Below are 10,877 nucleotides of genomic sequence, written 5' to 3'. Positions count from 1 at the left end.
CCTCAATACGGTGCAGTCGTCCTGTCCCCTTTGCAGAAAAGCATCCCCAAAGAATGATGTTTCCACCTCCATGCTTCACGGTTGGGATGGTGTTCTTGGGGTTGTACTCATCCTTCTATTCCTCCAAACACGGCGAGTGGAGTTTAGAGCAAAAAGCTCTATTTTTGTCTCATCAGACCACATGACCTTCTCCCATTCCTCCTCTGGATCATCCAGATGGTCATTGGCAAACTTCAGACGGGCCTGGACATGCGCTGGCTTGAGCAGGGGGACCTAGCGTGCGCTGCAGGATTTTAATCCATGACGGCGTAGTGTGTTACTAATGGTTTTCTTTGAGACTGTGGTCCCAGCTCTCTTCAGGTCATTGACCAGGTCCTGCCGTGTAGTTCTGGGCTGATCCCTCACATTCCTCATGATCATTGATGCCCCACGAGGTGAGATCTTGCATGGAGCCCCAGACCGAGGGTGATTGACCGTCATCTTGAACTTCTTCCATTTTCTAATAATTGTGCCAACAGTTGTTGCCTTCTCACCAAGCTGCTTGCCTATTGTCCTGTAGCCCATCCCAGCCTTGTACAGGTCTACAATTTATCCCTGATGTCCTTACACAGCTCTCTGGTCTTGGCCATTGTGGAGAGGTTGGAGTCTGTTTGATTGAGTGTGTGGACAGGTGTCTTTTATACAGGTAACGAGTTCAAACAGGTGCAGTTAATACAGGTAATGAGTGGAGAACAGGAGGGCTTCTTAAAGAAAAACTAACAGGTCTGTGAGAGCCGGAATTCTTACTGGTTGGTAGGTGATCAAATACTTATGTCATGCAATAAAATGCAAATTAATTACTTAAAAATCATACAATGTGATTTTCTGGATTTTTGTTTTAGATTCTGTCTCTCACAGTTGAAGTGTACCTATGATAAAAATGACAGACCTCTACATGCTTTGTAAGTAGGAAAACCTGCAAAATCGGCAGTGTATCAAATACTTGTTCTCCCCACTGTAGATCTGTAACAGTTTGGGTCTAGAGTGTCTCCCCCTTTGAAGAGGGGGATGACCACGGCAGCTTTCCAATCTTTAGGGATCTCAGATGATATGAAAGAGAGGTTGAACAGGCTAGTAATAGGGGTTGCAACAATTGCAGCGGATAATTTTAGAAAGAGAGGGTCCAGATTGTCTAGCCCAGCTGATTTTAAGGGGTCCAGATTTTGCAGCTCTTTCAGATCACCAGCTATCTGAATTTGGGTAAAGGATAAATGGGGGAGGCTTGGGCAAGTTGCTGAGGGGGTACAGGGCTGTTGACCGGGGTAGGGGTAGCCAGGTGGAAAGCATGGCCAGCCGTAGAAAATTGCTTATTGAAATTCTCAATTATCATAGATTTATCGGAGGTGACAGTGTTTCCTAGCCTCAGTGCAGTGGGCAGCTGGTAGGAGGTGCTCTTATTCTCCATGGAATTTAGTGTCCCAGAACCTTTTGGAGTTTGTGCTACCGGATGCAAATTTCTGTTTGAAAAAGCTAGCCTTTGCTTTCCTAACTGCCTGTGTATATTGGTTCTTAACTTCCCTGAAAAGTTGCATGTCGCGGGGGCTATTCGATGCTAATGCAGTACGCCACAGGATGTTTTTGTACTGGTCAAGGGCAGTCAGGTCTGGAGTGAACCCAGGGCTATATATCTGTTCTTAGTTCTACATTTTTTGAATGGGGCATGCTTATTTAAGATGGTGAGGCAAGCACTTTTAAAGAATAACCAGGCATCCTCTACTGACGGAATGAAGTCAATATCCTTCCAGGATACCTGGGCCAGGTCGATTAGAAAGGCCTGCTCGCTGAAGTGTTTTAGGGAGCGTTTGACAGTGATGAGGGGTGGTTGTTTGACCGCGGACCCATTATGGATGCAGGCAATGAGGCAGTGATCGCTGAGATCCTGGTAGAAGACAGCAGAGGTGTATTTAGAGGGCAGGCTGATCAGGATGATATCTATGGGTGCCCGTGTTTACGGATTTAGGGTTGTACTTGGTAGGTTCCTTGATAATTTGTGTGAGATTGAGGGCATCTAGCTTAGATTGTAGGACGGCCAGGGTGTAAAGCATATCCCAGTTTAGGTCACCTAACAGTACAAACTCTACAAACTAATTAAGGGGTAATTAATTCACATATGGTGTCCAGGGCAGCTGGGGGCTGAGGGGGGTCTATAGCAAGTGGCAACAGTGAAAGACTTATTTCTGGAAAGGTGGATTTTTTAAAGTAGAAGCTCGAATTGTTTGGGCACAGACATAGATAGCATGACAGAACTCTGCAGGCTATCTCTGCAGTAGATTGCAAGTCCACCCCCTTTGGCAGTTATATCTTGGCGGAAGATGTTGTAGTTGGGGATGGAAATGTCATAATTTTTGGTGGCCTTCCTAAGCCAGGATTCAGACACTGCTAGGACATCAGGGTTGCCGGAGTGTGCTAAAGCAGTGAATAAAACTAACTTATGGAGGAGGCTTCTGATCTTAACATGCATGAAACCAAGGCTTTTACGGTTACAGAAGTCAACAAATGATAGCGCCTGGGGAATGGGAGTGGAACTGGGGGCTACAGGGCCTGGGTTAACCTTTACATCACCAGAGGAACAGAGGAGGATTAGGATAAGGGTACGGCTAAAGGCTATAAGAACTGGTCGTCTAGTGCATTGGGGACAGAGAATAAAAGGAGCAGATTTCTGGGCGTGGGAGAATAGATTCAGGGCATAATGTACAGACAATGGAATGGTAGGATGTGGGTACAGTGGAGGTAAACCTAGGCGTTGAGTGACGGTGAGAGAGGTTTCGTCTCTGGAGGCACCAGTTAAGCCAGGTGAGGTCTCCGCATGTGTGTGGGGTGGGACAAAAGAGCTATCTAAGGCATTTTGAGCAAGACTGAGGGCTCTACAGTGAAATAAAACAATAAGAACTAGCCAATACAGCAGTAGACAAGGCATATTGACATTAGAGAGAGGCATAAAGCAATCACAGGTGTTGATCAGGAGAGTTAAGACAACAATGGGTAAATGGCAATGAATGGGAAGAGCGGGTCAGTTAGGTACATACAGGACCTGAGTTCAAGGCTGGGGCCGACAGGTTAACAAAATGAGGTACCGTGTTATTGAAACAGTCCAGGGGGCTTCAGCTGTGTAGCCGAGTGATCATAGGGTCAAAAGAGCAGCAATAGGTGAGTCAGGGTGCCGTTCGGTAGTCACTACTACTCTAGGCGAGCAGGGGACACAGCGTTCAGAAAAGCTAGCGGGCCAGGGCTAGTAGATGGTTCTTCGGTGACATTGTAACAGAATAGCCTGTTGAGACCACATTGGGCGATCACGTCGGCAGTCCAGTCGTGATGGATCGGCGGGGCTCCGTGTCGACAATAAAGGGTCCAGGTCAATTGGCAAAGGAGGTATTGTAGCCCTAGAATTAGCTGGTATATGGGCCTAGCTTGAGGCTAGCTCAAGGCTAGCTGGTGCTTGCTTCGGGACAGAGGCGTTAGCTAACAGTTGCCACTCGTTTGCAGCTAGCTAGCTGCGATGATTCGGTGTAATGATCCAGAGCGGCAGGAATCCGGTGATGTGGTAGAGAGAAGCAGTCCGAAATGCTCTATGTTGATATCGCGCTGTGCAGACTGGCAGGTATTGTCCAAGCTAAGGCTGGCTGGTGACCGAGAAAAAGGTGAAGACCGCTAGCCATGGCTAACAAAGACTAGTAGCTAGTTAGCTGGCTAACTCCTGATGGTAGTTCCAGTTTCGTATGATATGTTACGAATTACATATCATATTAAATGTTACGAATAATGTTAGCCACTGTAGGCTACAGGTTAAGGTTAAAGTTAAGTTTAGGAGTTAGGCTAAAGAGTTAGGTTAGGGTTATGTGAAGGGTTAGCTAAAAGGCTTAAGGTTAGGGTTAGGTGAAGGGTTAGTTAAAACGGTTATGGTTAGGGTTAGCTAACATGCTAAACGTTGCTAGACATTGGCGTTATACAGTTTCTCCATCTCTTCATCTGAAAAGACTCTTAAAACTCCATCCTCACTTTCCTGTAGAACTCCACCTTGCGCCTCATCGCCATAGGCTTGTGAAACCGAATGCTTTGTTATTGTTTCAACTGCTGATGGCCCCTTTAATGGATCTACTGTGCATCATGTAAAATCAGTTTAATCTTGAACCCACACAGTGGCGTTCGCACGCGCACGCACGTGCGCACGTACGCGCACGCACGTGCACGCACGCGCACGCACACGCACACACACCATCTCATTGTTAATATATGTACATACAGTACTTTGAGCTGAATGACTAGTTTTATCATCATTGTCATCAACCGTCTATCTCTTTATGAACCTTGTTTTCTCTCTTCTCTGTCCACCATCTTCCGCTCCCTCCTGTTTTTCGCCCAGCTATGAGGGGGACTTTGAGAAGCAGCAGAGCGAGCAATATAGTTTAAAGAGGCGGAAGGCCCCGTCTCGACACTCGTCCAGTGGGGACACGTTTAACCCGCCAGGGCCCGCTCCTCTCCCACACGCCCCCAGGTGACCCCTCCCTCTACTGCGCCTCCCAAGAACACAGATGGTGGATCTCATTTTGTCTTTCCTTGATTCCATGTGTCCATTTCCTCGTCTCCTTCTAGAAACGCATTGGTGGAGAAGTTCCGAGGGTAGGGACCTTGGCTCTAATCCTCAAATGCATTTTGAGAAGGGGTAAAGGAGAGAGGACATGAGGAATCAAATAATTACAATTGAGGTTCACGCAGGGTTCGCAATCTGCATTCCTGAGAAGAACAACGCGTCCATTGCACTCTTAATGGTTTGTTAAGCTGCTTTGAGATGGAGTGGTGTCGCCTGTCATGTGTACTGCCTCTATGGAAATATGAAGTATGCTTTATTTAATAATGTCTGTTCAATGGCTGTATTGCGAAGTGTTTTTTGTTTGTAAATATATATTTTTTAATTCATGTAATCATGTATTATTATTATTATTATTAGTATAAAAGAATGGGAATTGACGTCAACACCGCCCTTGTCAGGGTCTAAAACTCAGGTTATGAAGGTTTTTTATTCCATATTCACAAAAGTTTCTAAATTAACATGGCTCTCTGTTACTATCTATGGAAGCATAAGCTAGACACACTCCAATTCGCATACCACCCCAGCAGATCCACAGATGATGCAATCTCAGTCGCACTCCACACTGCCCTTTCTCACCTGGACAAAAGGAACACCTATGTGAGAATGCTGTTCATTGACTACAGCTCAGCGTTCAACACCATAGTGCCCACAAAGCTCATCACTAAGCTAAACACCTCCCTCTGCAACTGGATCCTGGACTTCCTGACAGGCCGCCCCCAGGTGGTAAGAGTAGACAACAACAGGTCTCTCACGCTGATCCTTAACACTGGGGCCCCACAGGGGTGTGTACTTAGTCCCCTCCTGTATTCCCTGTTCACCCACGGCTGCGTGGCCAAACACGACTCGAACACCGTCATTAAGTTTGCTGACGACACAACAGTGGTAGGCCTGATCACCGACAATAATGAGACGGCCTATAGGGAGGTCAGAGAATTGTCAGCGTGGTGCCAGAACAACAACCTCTCCCTCAATATGAGCAAGACAAAGGAGCTGATCGTGGACTACAGGAAAAGGCGGGCCGAAAAGGCCCCCATTAACATTGGCGGGGCTGTAGTGGAGCGGGTCGAGAGTTTCAAGTTCCTTGGTGTCCATCACCAACAAACTATCATGGCCCAAACTTACCAAGACAGTCGTGAAGAGGGCATGACAAAACCTTTTCCCCTCAGGATACTGAAAAGATTTGGGTCCCCAGATCCTCAAAAGGTTCTACAGCTGCACCATCGAGAGCATCCTGACCAGTTGCATCACCGCCTGGTATGGAAACTGCTCGGCATCTGACCGTAAGGCGCTACATAGGGTAGTGCGAATGGCCTAGTACATCACTGGGGCCAAGCTTCCTGCCATCCAGGACCTATATAATAGGCGGTGTCAGAGGAAAGTCTATAAAATTGTCAGACTCCAGTCACCCAAGTTATAGACTTTTTTCTCTGCTACCACACGGCAAGGGGTACCGGAGCGCCAAGTCTAGGACCAAAAGGCTCCTCAACAGCTTCTACCCCCAATCCATTATATTGCTGGACAATTCATAAAAATCGCCACCGGACAATTTACATTGACCCCCCTTGTACACTGCTGCTACTCGCTGTTTGTTTGTTACCTATGCATAGTCACTTCGCTCCCACCTACATGTACAGATTACCTCAACTAGCCTGTACCCCTGCACACTGACTCGGTACCGGTGCCCCCTGTATATAGCCTCATTATTGTTATTCTTATTGTGTTGCTTTTTATTATTTCTTTTTATTTTAGCCTACTTGGTAAATATTTTCTTCTTCTTGAACTGCACTGTTGGTTAAGGGCTTGTAAGTAAGCATTTCACGGTGAAGTCTACACTTGTTGTATTCGGCGCATGTGGCAAATAAAGTTTGATTTGATTAGCTGTCGAAATGAATAATGATAATATAACAATGATAAATCCATATCACCAATATCACACTCACTAGTAAGTTGCTCTAGATAAGAGTCTCTGCTAAATGACCAAAATTTCAATGTAATTTCCTTTTTTTTTCATCACATAAGCTATTGGATGCATGCTCATAAAATACAATGAATCGGAGCTGTATTGCTAGAGAATACTGATCTCAGGTACTTTTGCTGTGTCAATTATGCATTCAGTGCCAACTCTCCATGCAGTACAGGAATAGATATGAATGCATATTGGATTTCATTCATGTAAACTAAGATATATGCCTGATTCAAGATGGATCCTCAATCTCATGCCATGGTTGTCATGTTTTGTCATTGATTATCATGTCTTGTCCCTGTGCTTCCCTTCTATTCGTTTCCCTCTGCTGGTCTTATTAGGTTCTTTCCCTCTTTCTATCCCTCTCTCTCCCTCTTTCGCTCTCTCTCTCTCTATCGTTCCGTTCCTGCTCCCAGCTGTTCCTCATTCTCCTAACTACCTCATTTACTCTTTCACACCTGTCCCCTATTTTGCCCTCTGATTAGAGTCCCTATTTCTCCCTCTGTTTTCCGCTTCTGTCCTTGTCGGATCCTTGTTTGATGTTTGCTGTTCTGTGTCCTTGTTCCGCCCTGTCGTGTTTTTGCCTTCTTCAGATGCTGCGTGTGAGCAGGTGTCTATGTCAGCTACGGCCTGTGCCTTCCCGAAGCGACCTGCAGTCTGTGGTCGCGTCTCCAGTCGTTCCTCTCTACTGACGAGAGGATTTCAGTTTTCCTGTTTTGGATTTACCTAAGATAATATCCAGGAGTATCGTGTTTTGTTTAAGACTGGAATAAAGACTCTGTTTCTATTAAGTCGCTTTTGGGTCCTCCTTCACCAGCATAACAGAAGGATCCGACCAAGAATGGACCCAGCGACTACGGATTCTCGCTACACTGCCGTCAAGATCCAGGGAGCAATGCTCGGCAGACACGAGCAGGAATTGTCTGCTGCTCGTCATGCCGTTGAGACCCTGGCCGCTCAGGTCTCCGACCTCTCAGGACAGTTTCAGAGTCTTCGTCTCGTGCCACCAGCTACTTCCTGGCCTTCCGAGTCTCCGGAACCTAGGGTTAATAACCCACCATGTTACTCTGGGCAGCCCACTGAGTGCCGCTCCTTTCTCACCCAGTGTGATATTGTGTTCTCTCTCCAGCCCAACACATACTCAAGAGAGAGAGCTCGGATCGCCTACGTCATATCACTCCTTACTGGTCGGGCTCGGGAGTGGGGCACAGCTATCTGGGAGGCAAGGGCTGAGTGTACTAACGATTATCTGAACTTTAAAGAGGAGATGATACGGGTTTTTGATCGTTCAGTTTTTGGGAAGGAGGCTTCCAGGGTCCTGGCTTCCCTATGTCAAGGTGATCGATCCATAACGGATTACTCTATAGAGTTTCGCACTCTTGCTGCCTCCAGTGACTGGAACGAGCCGGCGTTGCTCGCTCGTTTTCTGGAGGGACTCCACGCTGAGGTTAAAGATGAGATTCTCTCCCGGGAGGTTCCTTCCAGCGTGGACTCTTTGATTGCACTCGCCATCCGCATAGAACGACGGGTAGATCTTCGTCACCGAGCTCGTGGAAGAGAGCTCGCGTTAACGGTGTTCCCCCTCTCCGCATCTCAACCATCTCCTCCCACCGGCTCAGAGACTGAGCCCATGCAGCTGGGAGGTATTCGCATCTCGACTAAGGAGAGGGAACGGAGAATCACCAACCGCCTTTGCCTCTATTGCGGTTCTGCTGGACATTTTGTCATTTCATGTCCAGTAAAAGCCAGAGCTCATCAGTAAGCGGAGGGCTACTGGTGAGCGCTACTACTCAGGTCTCTCCATCAAGATCCTGTACTACCTTGTCGGTCCATCTACGCTGGTCTGGTTCGGCTGCTTCCTGCAGTGCCTTGATAGACTCTGGGGCTGAGGGTTGTTTTATGGACGAAGCATGGGCTCGGAAACATGACATTCCTCTCAGACAGTTAGGGAAGCCCACGCCCATGTTCGCCTTAGATGGTAGTCTTCTCCCCAGTATCAGATGTGAGACACTACCTTTAACCCTCACAGTATCTGGTAACCACAGTGAGACTATTTCCTTTTTGATTTTTCGTTCACCTTTTACACCTGTTGTTTTGGGTCATCCCTGGCTAGTATGTCATAATCCTTCTATTAATTGGTCTAGTAATTCTATCCTATCCTGGAACGTTTCTTGTCATGTGAAGTGTTTAATGTCTGCTATCCCTCCTGTTTCTTCTGTCCCCTCTTCTCAGGAGGAACCTGGTGATTTGACAGGAGTGCCGGAGGAGTATCATGATCTGCGCACGGTCTTCAGTCGGTCCAGAGCCAACTCCCTTCCTCCTCACCGGTCGTATGATTGTTGTATTGATCTCCTTCCGGGGACCACTCCCCCTCGGGGTAGACTATACTCTCTGTCGGCTCCCGAACGTAAGGCTCTCGAGGATTATCTGTCTGTTTCTCTCGACGCGGGTACCGTGGTGCCTTCTTCCTCTCCCGCCGGAGCGGGGTTTTTTTTTGTTAAAAAGAAGGACGGTACTCTGCGCCCCTGCGTGGATTATCGAGGGCTGAATGACATAACGGTTAAGAATCGTTATCCGCTTCCCCTTATGTCGTCAGCCTTCGAGATTCTGCAGGGAGCCAGGTTCTTTACTAAGTTGGACCTTCGTAACGCTTACCATCTCGTGCGCATCAGAGAGGGGGACGAGTGGAAAACGGCGTTTAACACTCCGTTAGGGCATTTTGAATACCGGGTTCTGCCGTTCGGTCTCGCTAATGCTCCAGCTGTCTTTCAGGCATTAGTTAATGATGTACTGAGAGACATGCTGAACATCTTTGTTTTCGTTTACCTTGACGATATCCTGATTTTTTCACCGTCACTCGAGATTCATGTTCAGCACGTTCGACGTGTACTCCAGCGCCTTTTAGAGAATTGTCTCTACGTGAAGGCTGAGAAGTGCGCCTTTCATGTCTCCTCTGTCACATTTCTCGGTTCTGTTATTTCCGCTGAAGGCATTCAGATGGATCCCGCTAAGGTCCAGGCTGTCAGCGATTGGCCCGTCCCTAAGTCACGTGTCGAGTTGCAGCGCTTTCTCGGTTTCGCTAATTTCTATCGGCGTTTCATTCGTAATTTCGGTCAAGCGGCTGCTCCTCTCACAGCTCTTACTTCTGTCAAGACGTGCTTTAAGTGGTCCGGTTCCGCCCAGGGAGCTTTTGATCTCCTCAAGAAGCGATTTACATCCGCTCCTATCCTTGTTACTCCTGACGTCACTAAACAATTCATTGTCGAGGTTGACGCTTCAGAGGTGGGCGTGGGAGCCATTCTGTCCCAGCGCTTCCATTCAGACGATAAGGTCCATCCTTGCGCTTATTTTTCTCATCGCTTGTCGCCATCGGAACGCAACTATGATGTGGGTAACCGCGAACTGCTCGCCATCCGCTTAGCCCTAGGCGAATGGCGACAGTGGTTGGAGGGGGCGACCGTTCCTTTTGTCGTTTGGACTGACCATAAGAACCTTGAGTACATCCGTTCTGCCAAACGACTTAATGCACGTCAAGCTCGTTGGGCGTTGTTTTTCACTCGTTTCGAGTTCGTGATTTCTTATCGCCCGGGAAATAAGAACACCAAGCCTGATGCCTTATCCCGTCTCTTTAGTTCTTCTGTGGCTTCTACCGACCCCGAGGGGATTCTCCCTGAAGGGCGTGTTGTCGGGTTGACTGTATGGGGAATTGAGAGACAGGTAAAGCAAGCTCTCACTCACACTGCGTCGCCGCGCGCTTGTCCTAGTAACCTTCTTTTCGTTCCTGTCTCTACTCGTCTGGCTGTTCTTCAGTGGGCTCACTCTGCCAAGTTAGCTGGCCACCCCGGCGTTCGGGGTACGCTTGCTTCTATTCGCCAGCGGTTTTGGTGGCCTACTCAGGAGCGTGACACGCGCCGTTTCGTGGCTGCTTGTTCGGACTGCGCGCAGACTAAGTCAGGTAACTCTCCTCCTGCCGGTCGTCTCAGACCGCTTCCCATTCCTTCTCGACCATGGTCTCACATCGCCTTAGACTTTATTACCGGTCTGCCTTCGTCTGCGGGGAAGACTGGGAGAGCCGCCAATAAACGTAGGATTAAGAGTCCTAGGTATTGTCGCGGTCAGAGAGTGTGGCTTTCCACTCGTAACCTTCCCCTTACGACAGCTTCTCGCAAGTTGACTCCGCGGTTCATTGGTCCGTTCCGTGTCTCTCAGGTCGTCAATCCTGTCGCTGTGCGACTGCTTCTTCCGCGACATCTTCGTCGCGTCCACCCTGTCTTCCATGTCTCCTGT

Source organism: Salvelinus alpinus, chromosome 13 (genome assembly GCF_045679555.1).
Source record: "Salvelinus alpinus chromosome 13, SLU_Salpinus.1, whole genome shotgun sequence".
Taxonomy (NCBI): domain Eukaryota; kingdom Metazoa; phylum Chordata; class Actinopteri; order Salmoniformes; family Salmonidae; genus Salvelinus; species Salvelinus alpinus.
Note: the sequence above shows the minus strand (reverse complement) of the source record.